Below are 14,722 nucleotides of genomic sequence, written 5' to 3'. Positions count from 1 at the left end.
TCCATCCCCGGCCTGTGTTGAGTTAGCGGGTCACACCCGGTGTGGTACTGAGCCCCCCAGACACACAAACACACACACACACACACAGAGCAGAAAAGGCCCAGGCTCCATCCCTGCCCTGTGCTGAGTTAGCTGATCAGCTCAATTACCAACACCTGTGTAACAGGATCGAATCTGAATGGCCTCCTGTTCCTTTGTAACAGTTTAGAGGGGCGGAATGGCCTCCTCCTGTTCCTACGTAACAGTTTTGAGGGGCTGAATGGCCTCCTCCTGTTCCTTCGAGGAGGGAGGGGAAACTAGTGGTGATTAAAATCACAGAAGGAGACAGGTCTAAATCTTGTGTTATGCCTGGCAGGTCTTTTCCCGGTCAGACTGACAGACGGGAACAACACGTGCTCGGGGAGGGTGGAGATCTTTCATGACTCCACCTGGGGGACAGTCTGCAACGAGGGCTGGGACGTCACCAATGGGGACATCGTGTGCAAGCAGCTGAATTGTGGGAAGGCCGTGTCGGTAACTGGGGCCTACCGTGGCCAAGGGAGTGGGGAGGTCCTGCTGAGCGGCGTTAGGTGTGACGGGACGGAGCGCTCCCTGGACCGATGCCTCTCCAACCCACTCAGTGCCAACAACAGTGCCTGTGGTCAGCACGCTGGGGTCATCTGCTCAGGTGAGTCGCGAGCTTTCATTACATCTTGGATGCCTCGATTGTCTGCAGGCAGCTCAAGTGTGGGGCTGCCATGTCCGTGAGCACTGGCTTCGCCCCAGGGGTAGGCCCCATCTGGCTGGATGAAGTGGGGTGTGTTGGGATGGAGGCGACCATCAGTGAGTGCCCGGCAGACCAGCGGAATATCAGCAACTGGTGCACAGTCAGGATGCTGGAGTTACTTGCTCAGGTCAGGAGTAATGGTACGTGACGCTGAAGGGTGTGTAACGTTCTGGCCCACACAGAGCAGGAAAGGCTCAGGCTTCATCCCTGATGAAAGGGAGGAACTGAAAGAAATCAGTATTTGTAGGGAAATGGTGTTATGTAAATTGATGGGATTGAAGGCCGATAAATCCCCAAGGCCTGATAATCTACATCCTAGGGTACTTAAGGAAGTGGCCCTAGAAATAGTAGATGCATTGCTGATCATCTTCCAACATTCGATGGAATCTGGAACAGTACCCATGGATTGGAGGGTACCTAATGTTACCCCACTATTCAAAAAAGGTGGTAGAGAGAAAATGGGGAATTACAGACCGGTAAGCCTGACATCGGTAGTGGGGAAAATGCTAGAGTCCATTATAAAGATGTAATAGCAGAGCACTTGGAAAACAGTGACAGGATCGGACAAAGTCAACATGGCTTTACAAAAGGTAAATTGTGCTTGACTAATCTACTGGAATTTTTTGAGGATGTAACTGGTAAAATAGATAAGGGAGAACCAGTGGATGTGGTGTATTTGGACTTTCAGAAGGCTTTTGATAAGGTCCCGCATAAGAGATTAGCGTGTAAAGTTAAGGCACATAGGATTGGGGGAAGGTATTGACTTGGATAGAGAACTGGTTGGCAGACAGAAAGCAAAGAGTTGGAATAAACGGGTCTTTTTCTGAGTGGCAGGCAGTGACTAGTGGGGTACCGCAAGGATCGGTCCTTGGACCCCAGCTATTCACAATATATATTAATGATCTAGACAAGGGAACTAGATGTAATATCTCCAAATTTGCAGACGACACAAAGCTGGGTGGGCGTGTGTGCTGTGAGCAGGATGCCGAGAAACTCCAGTATGATTTGGACAGGTTGGGTGATTGGGCAGATGCATGGCAGATGCAATATAACGTAGATAAATGTGAGGTTATCCACTTTGGTGTCAAAAACAGGAAGGCAGATTATTATCTGAATGGCAACAGATTGGGAGAAGGGGAAGTGCAACGAGACCTGGGTGTCCTTGTGCACCAGTCGCTGAAGGTAAGCATGCAGGTGCAGCAGGCGGTTAAGAAGGCAAATGGTATGTTGGCCTTCGTAGCGAGAGGGTTTGAGTACAGGAACAAGGATGTCTTGCTACAGTTGTACAGTGCCTTGGTGAGACCACACCTTGAGTATTGTGTGCAGTTTTGGTCGCCTTATCTGAGGAAGGACGTTCTTGCCATGGAAGGAGTTCAGCAAAGATTCACTAGGCTGTTACCTGGGATGGCAGGAATGACGTATGAGGAGAGATTGGGACTATTGTGCTTGTACTCGCTGGAGTTCAGAAGAATGAGAGGTGATCTCATTGAAACTTATAAAATTCTGACAGGAGTGGACAGACTAGATGCAGGAAGGATGTTCCCAATGGCGGGGGAGTCCGGAACCAGAGGTCACAGTCTAAGGATAAGGGGTAGGCCATTTAGGACAGAAATGAGGAGGAATTTCTTCACCCAGAGACTGGTGAACCTGTGGAATTCTCTACCACAGAAGGCAGTAGAGGCCAATTCATTAAATATATTCAAGAAGGAATTGGATATATTTCTTAAGGCTAAAGGGATCAAGGTGTATGGGGAGAAAGCAGGGACCGGGTACTGAATTTGGATGATCAGCCATGATCTCATTGAATGGCAGAGCAGGCTCGAGGGGCCGAATGGCCTACTCCTGCTCCTATCTTCTATGTTTCTATGTTTCTATCCCCAGCCTGTGCTGAGTTAGCAGGTCACACCCGGTTTGGTATTGAGCCCCCCAGACACACAAACAGAGCAGGAAAGGCCCAGGCTCCATTACTGACCTATGCTGAGTTAGCGGGTCACACCCAGAGTGGGACCGAACCTCCCACCCACACACAGCAGGGAAGGCCCAGGCTCCATCCCCGTAATGTGCTGAGTTAGCTGAGCAGCTCAATTGCCAACTCCTGTGTAACAGGATCGAATATGAATGGCCTCCTCCTGTTTCTATGTAACACAGTCGAGGGGCTGAATGACCTCCTTTTCCTATGTAACAGTTTTAAGGGGCTGAATGGCCTCCTCCTGTTCCTTCGAGGAGGGAGGGGAAACTGGTGGTGATTAAAATCACAGAAGGAGAAAGGTCCAAATCTTGTTTTATGCCTGGCAGGTCCTTTCCCACTCAGACTGACAGATGGGAACAACACCTGCTCGGGGAGGGTGGAGATCTTTCATGACTCCAGTTGGGGGACAGTCTGCGACGAGGGCTGGGACCTCACCGACGGGGACATCGTGTGCAAGCAGCTGAACTGTGGGAAGGCCGTGTCGGTAATCGGGGCCTACCGTGGCCAAGGGAGTGGGGAGGTCCTGCTGAGCAGCGTCAGGTGTGACGGGATGGAGAGCTCCCTGGACCGATGCTTCTCCAACCCGCTCAGTGCCAACAACAGTGCCTGCGGTCAGCATGCTGGGGTCGTCTGCTCAGGTGAGTCATGAGCTTTTATTACATCCTGGATGCCTTGATTGTCTGCAGGCAGCTCAAGTGTGGGGCTGCCGTGTCCGTGAGCACCGGCTTCGCCCAGGGGTAGGCCCCATCTCGCTGGATGATGTGGGGTGTGTTGTGACAGAGGCGACCATCAGTGAGTGCCCGGCAGACCAGCGGAATATCAGCAACTGTACGCACAGTCAGGATGCTGGAGTTATTTGCTCAGATCAGCAGTAATGGTGCGTGTTGGTGAAAAATAGATTCACTCGAGTCTGTCTTAAAGTAAAAGTACACAGTTTATTAACAGAACGTTCTGGGAGAAGAGCCTTAGACCCCGCGGTCTAGTGGTCACCTTCTCACCATTACAGTGATATCAAACTTCTTTTATACAGGCAAAACACTACACACAAATGTTTTCACCCAATTATGTTCCCCCAGCAACAATTCTCTTGTCCTCATCCAATCACGTTCCCCCAGCAACAAGATATTGAAACTTCACACAAATGTGTTCATCCAATTATGTTCCCCCAGCAACAATTCTCTTGTCCTCATCCAATCACGCTCCCCCAGCAACAAGGTATTTAAATTTCTTTTATACATTATAGCAAAATATTACACACAGGTGTCTTCAACCAATCACGCTCCCCCAGCAACAACTCTCCTGCCCTCACAGGAATGGTATGGAACCTTCTAGAACTTTGGGCGGTTTTTAATAGTTAATTACAGAATGGGCAGTTTTGCAACTATCAATTACTGTAATTCATCAATACATACAATTTTGATTCATCTACTTTGCATTATAGAATAGTAGAACTACATTAATACATCCAAAGGGCTTCCAGCAAATAGTTTGCAGAAGGCTACACTACTGAATAATTGTGAAATATTTAGTGTTTCCCACATTCAATAACTGTTCAACAATAATGTCAAGCACAATGGTTTTAATGGGAGCAGACACAAACAGTTAATTCCTGCCCCGTCTTAAGCTGAGTTTGTTTTGTCTTGTGCCATTGTTTCTTATTTACAAGTTCACTTCTTACAATACATTCTTTAACTTTTTCTGTTGCTGCTTTAAGCTATATAATTTTTACCCTAACAGTCCCTCCTGTTGGTCCCTGATCAAAACTTGATTTGTCCTGGGAACCAATGTACCAGGGTAAAAATGGTGGCACACAGCTCCTTGTTATCTGTTTACAAAATCCAACAACGATCACAATTGTTTATGACACTCTTGATGATTCCTTTATGCCATTATTGGCTATTGTCCATTTTGATCCTTCATTCTTATCTGATGTGTCGAAAACATGTCCTTCTCTTTGATATCCACTTTCTCCTTTTCTTTTGTTCGTGTTTCCTTCTTCATCTGCTTATCTGTTTCTTCTTGTGCCTTATGCCATAACCACTGGTTGAACCCTACTCTATCGCTAAGACATTTCTTATACAAATATTCATACAAATGTTACCTGCGCATAAGCATTTTCCATCTAACTGTTTGTACTCCTAAATAAACAAAGCTCTCTCTCGAACGTTACAATACTCCTGTCTGACTGTGAGGCAGGTACAGCATCTTTTGCCAATTGGGCACAACAACATTTTATCGCTAAGAATGCACAGTACATTAGGATTATTATAACAAAGACCAACATCAATCCATGTAACAATGAGGGTCCGATTGATCCTAACCACGCGGTTGTCCAGTTCCACAGAGTCGATTCAGGTGGTTGTCTTAAGTTTTCCCACCTCCTTCTGAATATGTTCGACCAAATTAGTTATATTTTCTGAACTGTCAGGAATGTATGTGCAACACTCAGATCCTACCAGGGCACATGTTCCACCCTTCTCCGCTAGCAGATAATCTAGAGCCATTCTATTCTGTAAGGCAACTGTGCGTATTGCCACCATCTCAGTGTTAATTTTACTCAGTGATTCAGCCATATCATTGGCTACTTCCTCAAGAATCGAGGCTACAAGCCGAATTTCTTTTATTGCCCTGGCTGTTCCATACCCGGGGAATGGGATAGCGAAGAACCGTTCTGTTTCTGTAATAGCTCTTTTGGATCGATAATGATAATGATTCGCTAGAGAGGGCAAGTGATAAATGTATGGCACCACATATGCCAGGTAACATGATCCTGTCCAGCCCCATGGCAACCAGGGGTATGCCTTGTGGCCACAAATAAAGTATGTCCCATTGTATGAGGTGGTTTTATCAACATCAAACCCTGCGGATACCAGGGAGTAGTTGAAAGTACCTGTCTGGTTGGCGTATGGGACTTCCAGTGTACAACCATAATACTGAGAGGACGTATAAAGGGGAAACCCGTCAGCGGTGCCAGTTACTGTAAAATTATACGCGCACCGACTAGTGCCTACGAATATTCCCCCAGTCAAATTCCTTACTAAACATATTGTCCCTGGTAGCCTTCCCATACCTGTGGCCTTGGTGAGGAAGGGAGGCTGTTGGGAATGGCCGTACCCTGGTTGGTACCACCCTTCGAAGGTATTCATATAATATCCCCCCGCTTCCCAGGGCTCTGCAGATATGGGGTAAAATGACAAAGTAGAGGATGCCTCTCTCTTTTCGTCTGTTACCACAGACGCAACTCTTATCATCCTGGGGGATTGGCGTGTGCCATTCTGGTATATATATACTCTACTACTTCTGACAGATTAAGTGGGACAGGTCTAAGAGGAATCCCTCCTTTAGAGTGGATAGGGATTTGGGTACATACCCAACAACCTCCTTCCTTATTGTTTTCCGCAGCATATTTGTGGGACATATACAAAAAGGTATTCACCATCAGCTCTCTACGTCGCTTGTTATCATTCTCTGGTCCGGGGATCTGTCTCATCATAACAATTAGGCAGGCACCCACTACACACGCACATAACAGCAGTATCCCTTTTTCCATTATTACAACAGTTGTCCCCCTTTTTTTTTAACAAGAACCGGAAATCACGCACACATTACACTTGCATTAACATCGAACAATTCTTATCACTTTATGTTAACAACTTCCCAAAGGCTATATCGCCAACCCTAACTGTTTGTTGCTTGTAGATTCTATTCTCCTGTGGGGATGGATAAAATATCATCATTAGCTTAAGTCCTCGAACATAACCATTTGGACTTCCTCCTGCCTTGGGGCTAGTTGGGGTCGGCGGGATTGTTCCCATATGTACTTCAGGATGTGCCCCAAGGTGTATCCCATTAGGATAATACATATTATCCATACCAATGTTCGTACTATCATCCATTCCCATTCTTTGTATTGCCTGATATATTCTTCGCTATCTGTAAAGGGTATCTGTTCTGGTGTAGCCATTGCTAAGCTGATGAAGGGTCATAGACTTTTAACTGCGTCCAGTGCTTCCATCATCCCATGCCCTTCATATCAATGCAAGCACACGTATCCCCACTAATTAGAATTTGGTATGGCCCTGACCACTTTGGTGCAAATCCGGGTTTCTCAGGTAGATTTTTAACCATTACCTTAGTCCCCGCCAGAGGAATGTACGGGAGCGCAGTTAATTCCAAATCTTTGTCCTTTTCCTCCTGCCGATCCCGAGTTTGTTGCCTCATTTCTTTCAACTGGCCACTTAATTCCAATACGTATCTACGGATTTTGTCCTTGAGGGGGCCTACCTCTTCCCCACCAGTTATTATTCCATGGGGAAGCCGCATTGCCCTTCCCGTCATTAATTCTTATGGGGATGAGTCCGTCGTTCGATTCGGGATTGCCCGCATCTTCATTAATACGGCTGGCAACACATCTACCCATTGTTGTTGCCTTTCTCCTAGGGCCTTGGCTAGGGCAGTTTTTAAAGTTCGATTCATTCGTTCCACCATCCCAGAACTTTGGGGATGATAGGGGATGTGGAATTTTTGTTTAATTCCCATCCATTCACATATCTTTTTCACTACAGCTCCTGTAAAATGTGTCCCTTTGTCGGAATCGATCTGTACTGGCACTCCCCATCTGGGAATTACTTCTTCTGCCATGATTTTAGCTACAGTGGTGGCTGTACAATCCCGAGTTGCAAACGCCTCAACCCATCTGGTGAATTGATCTATGATTACCAAACAATATTTTTGTCCCCTGGAAGTGGGAAGTGGACCCGTGAAGTCTATGTGTATATTTTCCCATGGCCCCCGTGGTCGGGGTTGGTGGGCTAATCGTATCTTTATCGGTCGCCCTGGGGTATACTGTGCACACCTCAGGCACCGTTGACAGTACTTTGCCACGTCCTTTCCCAAACCCAGCCACCACCATTCTTTACTTAATAACTCAATCATTGCTCCCCTTCCTGTGTGGGTATCCCCGTGGTGCAATTCCAGGAGTATCTGTCGGATACATGTCGGAGCCACCACCTTTCCATCCTTTTGCCAGATTCCCCTGGAATCTGGAATGCGTCCTGCGCGATGCCACTCTTGTCTTTCTCCTTCAGGGACATCTTTATGCAACTCACTGATGTCTATGTGTTCTACCTGGAATCTTGACACTCTCTCCTCAACTAGTTCTTGTTCAAGGGCTTGTCTTGCTGCTAAATCTGCAGCCTGATTCCCTTTTTGCTCTGGGCTTTCCACCTTCTGGTGTGCCTTTATTTTTACCACGGCTGCTTGTAAGGGAGCCTCTGCGGCTTCCAAGAGAGCCTTTATCCATTCCTCATGTTTGATGGAATGCCCCCCAGCTGTCAGAAACCCCCTTCTCCCCCAAGCAGTCATATAATCGTGTACTACTCCGAAGGCGTATCTACTATCTGTATATATATTGTCTGTTTTCCCCTTTGCCAATTCCAATGCCTTTGTTAAAGTTACTATCTCCGCTACCTGCGCCGATAACCCACCATCGAGTCGTCCTGACGCCTCGGTTTTCAACTGCCCATTGACCACCGCCCATCCTGTATGTGGGACCCCCTCAATGTACTTTCTAGACCCATCAACGTACAAGGTGATTTGTGCTCCTTCCAACGGTTCATCTCGTATTTTTCCTTCCCCTACTTCCTCGTCTACGTCAGCGCATCTATGGGGGTCGCCTGCCCCCAACATACCTTCCGCCGGGTTTTCCCCTGTATCGCGAACAATCAAAACTGACTTGTCTCAGGGAATCAGGACCGCCTCCCAACGCGCTCTGCGCATGTTGGACACTGACCGTAATTTGTTATTGTTTAACATTTCTACCAAAGTGTGCTTAGTGTGTAAAATAATATCCCCGGTCATCACAGTTGGTTCACTCACTTTTACTGCCCAGGCCGCACAATTCAGTGCCGCCACACACCATGATAGTCCTGCCACAACTGCTGACTGTTGCGTAGAATAATACGCCATTGGGCGTCTTCTGTCCCCATGTTGCTGGGTCACCACTGCTGCGTAGAATCCTCCCTCATTCTCACAGTGGGGATGGAAGGGTTTCTCCATATCGGGTAATCCCAGCCCGGGGGCCGCCATTAAGGCTTGTTTCAAATCCCCATATGCGCTCTCCTGCTCAGGTCCCCAGTCAATCCCGGCATTACCGAGGTTCCCTCCTTTTACCAGTCTCTGAATTGGCTCTGCTATTGCTGCAAAGTTTGGGATGAAATTCCTGCTGTAATTAAACAACCCCAAGACCTTCCTGACTTGCTTTTTTTTTCTTTCTACGGCCTGCGTTACTAGCCTCGATACTTCGCTCACGTCTTTTCTCAGCTTCTCGTTTCCAGTCCCCAAATGCTGACCAATTCACCTTCTTCTTACCACTCCTCCCTGGGTCTCTATTTAAGAGGCACTCCTCGAGACACGTTATCCTGTCGAGGTTAAATGTACCATCTGGTGGAAACGGCCTATTTCCCTTTTTGGTCCATTTTACCCATTTTGGTAAGTCATTTATTGATGTCTGACCACAATTCTGGAGCATATAACAGGCTCGTGTGCCTTTTTCTGGTATTTTGCTTGCTCCGGCACCCATTCTTAATGGTTGAGGTTATCACAGGTATTCGGTATCACAATCCTTCCGTTCCAACCGAGTTCTCTACGCCCACTTCACCTGGCCGTCACGTGACCCATTTGGGCTCTTAATTCGGGCTCAGTCTGGGTGTGTGAGATACTGTTGGACACGGACCACGGGTGTGTCGATCAACCGATCACTGTTTACTCTCCACCAATTTAAGTGTTTCTGAGACACAACCTCCCTTATTGAGTTCCCTGTTATGTCTTCCTATGAGCTCACAGACAATTGACGCACAAAAATACGCACATAATAATATTACGAAGATAATAAAAACCGCGAAAACCCAAAGGGGTATACAGATCATAATCCTTATGCTCTAACTAAACATATAGTCAATTCTCAGTCTGTGTGTACGCCCCTACAGACTGAGTCCTTAACACAGCAACTTAACAACTTTAAGATCCTATCACACAAGGATCGACCCTATCAAACAAGGATCGCATCCCTTCTTATTTTTCCCTATCACACAAGGGTAATTGTTTCCATCACACAAGAAACAGGGACCTTCTTAACCTGACGACGTCTTTCTTACCTTCCCCTTATACAATCTGCCCGGCCTGTTTCAGGGTTCAAGTTTTCGGAATCTGTCTCCTTTTACCGTCAAGCTGAAAGAGGAAGTGATTACAAAAATTTCAACTCAACCCTGAAATGAGTCTTACAGATCGCAGTACTCCTGCCGAGACAAACAGACTACACTCGCACACCGTCCAAGGAAGGGCACCTTTAGTGACTAAAATATCACCGATAACTGGCCAGTTAGGGTCCTTCCTTAGAGAGTCACCATGTTTTTGTCTGTTTACTCACCAGCAAGTAGTAAGCGATCTCAGTGGAACCTCCAAGTAATACTGTGAAAATCGTGACTCCGAGTAAGACTCTATCACACAAGCAGTACCGTCAGATTGTCAGTAAATTTTACTTGTGCACAAGGGGAGCGTGCCTAGTCAAGGGCTAGGCTAGCAACTCCAAAAATCATCAGCAATCACAGCATATTTATACACTTAAGTAAACAAGTTCCTCTAGTGGTGCAGTGGCTTCCCCCTTGTTGTAAGGTGGGGGCCTTTCCTCAACCCCCCTTCCTGCGGTGCGTAGTCCCACATTTATTTCATTCCAAAGTTCTGACCTGTCCATCCTATATCCATCTTTCCATTGTGTTCCATTTTTCAGGAGCTCATTTTCCTGTTCCAATACTTCTATCCTTTCTCTATGCCTCATCAATCTACAGCACAATTCGCTATTCTTTTGTATCATTGATACCAATTGATTTACCAAAATGACTCCTGCCTTTTTGCCTCCTTTTTGTTTCTGTTTATCCCACCACTCCCTCTGAGCGGCTGGCATCTGAAACGGGTCCCACCCGTCCTTCCGCATCTTGTCTACCATACCTTTCCGGTCATCTGCATAGAACCTCGAGAGAGACCCAGGGGGTCCCCCCTCTATTTCTTTCCCCGATGCCATAACTAGCCCAACTTCAGACTTACCTTCGGCTGAGTTCCTCTATTCGGGCTGGTCTGCGACTCCTGAAACAATTTCTGCTTAGACAATTTTGGCGTTTGTATCTCAATTCGGACCTACTCTTACCCTTTCTCCTACGTTCTCTTCCTTTTCACACAGTCAGACACATATATAGTCCTCGACCTCACGATCCTAGGATACTTTTGAGTTTCTCAGTCTACTTAATCCTGGCCATCATGTGGGGCCCAATTGCCCTCTTAATTCCGGCTCAGGCTAGGATTGATGAGACAGGTATCCTCCTTGTCCGTGTCAATCAATCAAGTACCATTCATTCCTTCATGACTTTTATCACATCACAATGTTCCCTATTTCATATAATTCATACCATACAACTGTGTTCTCCTACCTCTTGCAGACTTTTACTTGATTCGTGATGCTATGGCACTGTTCCTCCGCCTCCCCAGATGACTCAATTTCTGGACGGTCAAAATTTGACTTCTCATCCGGGTTCACTGGTGCGGGCGGCCTTTCAGTTCCGGAGCATCCTACCGACTACGCCAATTGTTGGTGAAAAATAGTTTCACTCGAGTCTGTCTTAAAGTAAAAGTACACAGTTTATTAACAGAACGTTCTGGGAGAAGAGCCTTAGACCCCGCGGTCTAGTGGTCATCTTCTCACCGTTACAGTGATATCAAACTTATTTTATACAGGCAAAACACTACACACAAATGTGTTCACCCAATTATGTTCCCCCAGCAACAATTCTCTTGTCCTCATCCAATCACGTTCCCCTAGCAACAAGGGCGGTTTTTAATAGTTAATTACAAAGTGGGCAGTTTTGCAGCTACCAATTACTGTAACTCATCAATACATACAATTTTGGTTCATCTACTTTGCATTATAGAATAGTAGAACTACATTAATACATCCAAAGGGCTTCCAGCAAATAGTTTGCAGAAGGCTACACCACGGAATAATTGTGAAATATTTAGTGTTCCCCACATTGAATAACTGTTCAACAATAATGTCAAGCACAATGGTTTTAATGGGAGCAGACACAAACAGTTAATTCCTGCCCCGTCTTAAGCTGAGTTTGTTTTGTCTTGTGCCATTGTTTCTTATTTACAAGTTCACTTCTTACAATACATTCTTCAACTTTTTCTGTTGCTGCTTTAAGCTATATAATTTTTACCCTAGCAGTGCGCAATGCTGAAGAGTGTGGAACGTTCTGGCCCACACAGAGCAGGAAAGGCCCAGGCTCCATCCCCGGCCTGTGCTGAGTTAGCAGGTCACACCTGGTGTGGTACTGAGCCCCCCAGACACACACCCACACACACACACACACACAGAGCAGGAATGGCCCATGCTCCATCTCTGGCCTGTGCTGAGTTAGTGGGTCACACCCAGTGTGGTACCGAGCCCCCCCCCCACACACACACAAGAGGAAAGGCCCAGGCTGCATCCCCGGCCTGTGTTGAGTTAGCAGGTCACACCCGGTGTGGTATTGAGCCCCCCACACACACAGCAGGAAAGGCCCAGGCTCCATCCCCGGCCTGTGCTGAGTTAGCTGATCAGCTCAATTGCTAACACCTGTGTAACAGAATCAAATATGAATGGCCTCCTCCTGTTTCTATGCAACACAGTCAAGGGGCTGAATGGCCTCCTGTTCCTACATAAGTTTCGAGGGGCTGAATGGCCTCCTCCTGTTCCTTCGAGGAGGGGGTGTTAACTAGTGGTGATTAAAATCACAGAAGGAGAAAGGTCCAAATCTTGTGTTGTCCCTGGCAGGTCTTTTCCCGGTCAGACTGACAGATGGGAACAACATGTGCTCGGGGAGGGTGGAGATCTTTCATGACTCCACCTGGGAGACAGTCTGCGACGAGGGCTGGGACCTCACCGACGGGGACATCGTGTGCAAGCAGCTGAACTGCGGGAAGGCCGTGTCGGTAACCGGGGCCTACCATGGCCAAGGGAGTGGGGAGGTCCTGCTGAGCAGCGTCAGGTGTGACGGGACGGAGAGCTCCCTGGACCGATGCCTCTCCAACCCACTCAGTGCCAACAACAGTGCCTGCGGTCAGCAGGCTGGTGTCGTCTGCTCAGGTGAGTCGTGAGCTTTCATTACATCCTGGACGCCTCGACTGTCTGCAGGCAGCTCAAGTGTGGGGCTGCTGAGTCCATGAGCACTGGCTTCGCCCCAGGGGTAGGCCCCATCTTGCTGGATGATGTGGGGTGTGTTGGGATGGAGGCGACTATCAGTGAGTGCCCGGCAGACCAGCAGAATATCAGCAACTGTACGCACAGTCAGGATGCTGGAGTTTCTTGCTCAGGTCAGCAGTAATGGTGCGCAACACTGAAGAGTGTGGAACGTTCTGACCCACACAGAGCAGGAAAAGCCCAGGCTCATCCCCGGCCTGTGTAGAAATAGGGGGGGGTGGTTATAGGGGTTATTGTCTCTGGCCAGTCAGAAGTATCTGAGCTGCTCCAGAGCCCCGTGCGGTTTCGAATCACTCCCCTTTTCTGGTTCTGACCGCCGGACTTATTTCAGTAGCGATATAGACAAAACGAGACTCGTGGTTGGGTGCAAAGAAGAGCAGTATGTATTGAAATAAAAAGAAATAAATTGAAAATAAATGAATACAACACACTTTACTTAATACAGCACAACTTTGCTTAATACAGCACACCTTTGCTTAATACAGCACTCTTTGCTTAATGCAGCACACCTATGCTTATTACAGCACGCCTTTGCTGATTACAGCACACCTTTGCTTAATACAGCACTTTTACTTAGTGCAGCACACTTTTACTCAATACAGCACTTTTACTTAATACAGCACACCTTTGCTTAATAGGGGAGGGGAAAACAGACACATCGAGTGAAAATTGACTAAAATTACAATTTAACAAAAATTCCCCTTAATTCCCACCCCTTATACCTATCTAGGTTGCCTTTTAATGGGCCAGAAAATCTATGCTCACCAGTGAATGCCTGCTGCGTGCCCCTGCGGTCTGTATTCTTCACCGCCCCGAAGTAGAGATACCCCAGTATTTAAAAGTAACTGCTGGTATTCCACTTCTTTGGGTGGGCTCCTGAGCTGTTCTTCTTGCAGGCAGGACACAGAGGCAAGGCAGCAGAGAGAGAGAGAATGGCTTCCCCAGAGGCTATCTTTATTCACACCAATTAGATTAATTAATTCAGATGTAGTCCGTGGCCAGGGTCAGGATGGTGTGACTAGAAGTGAGGCAGGTACGGGGATCCAGGAGGTAGTGTTGGAGGAGCCGCAGCCCTTGCACTTGTCCAACAGGTTCGAGGCTCCTACTCCCTGTGAGGATGGGAACAGGGACTGCGGGGAGGATGAGAAATCTGGCCACAGCACCGTGGGGCATGGGGCCAGTCAAGTGAAGGGAGTTAAAAGAAATGTTGTAGTGGTAGGGGATAGTATTGTTAGGGGGATAGATAGAGTTCTTTGCAGCTGAGAGCGAGAGTCCCGAAGGCTGTGTTGCCTGCCCGGTGCCAGGGTTAAGGACATCTCCTCTGGACTGGAGAGAAACTTGGAGTGGGAGGGGGAGGATCCAGTTGTCATGGTCCATGTTGGTACCAACGACATAGATAGGACAAGGAAGGAGGTTATGCTGAGGGAGTTTGAGCAGCTAGGGGCCAAATTAAAAAGCAGAACCACAAGGGTAATAATGGATTATTACCTGAGCCACGAGCGAATTTGGCTAGGACAAATAAAATTCGAGAGTTAAATGCGTGGCTCACAGACTGATGTGGGAGAAATGGGTTTTGCTTCCTGGGACACTGGCACCAGTACTGGGGCAGGAGGGAGCTGTTCCATTGGGACGGGCTTCACTTGGCCAGTGCTGGGACTAGAGTCCTGGTGGATCATATAACTAGGGCCATAGAGAGGGC

At 47.4% G+C, this 14,722-nt stretch overlaps 1 pseudogene; it reads left to right on the top strand.

Annotated features, from left to right (window-relative positions):
* Positions 1–13,163, top strand: part of LOC147095570 (scavenger receptor cysteine-rich domain-containing protein DMBT1-like) — an 82,720-nt pseudogene extending 69,557 nt beyond the window's left edge.
* Positions 13,164–14,722: the final 1,559 nt, after the last annotated feature.

The sequence above is a fragment of the Somniosus microcephalus genome, unplaced genomic scaffold (genome assembly GCF_052327205.1).
Source record: "Somniosus microcephalus isolate GS21.2 unplaced genomic scaffold, FLI_Smic_1.0 unresolved_chr1, whole genome shotgun sequence".
Taxonomy (NCBI): Eukaryota; Metazoa; Chordata; class Chondrichthyes; order Squaliformes; family Somniosidae; genus Somniosus; species Somniosus microcephalus.
This window is presented reverse-complemented; position numbering and strand designations above follow the sequence as displayed.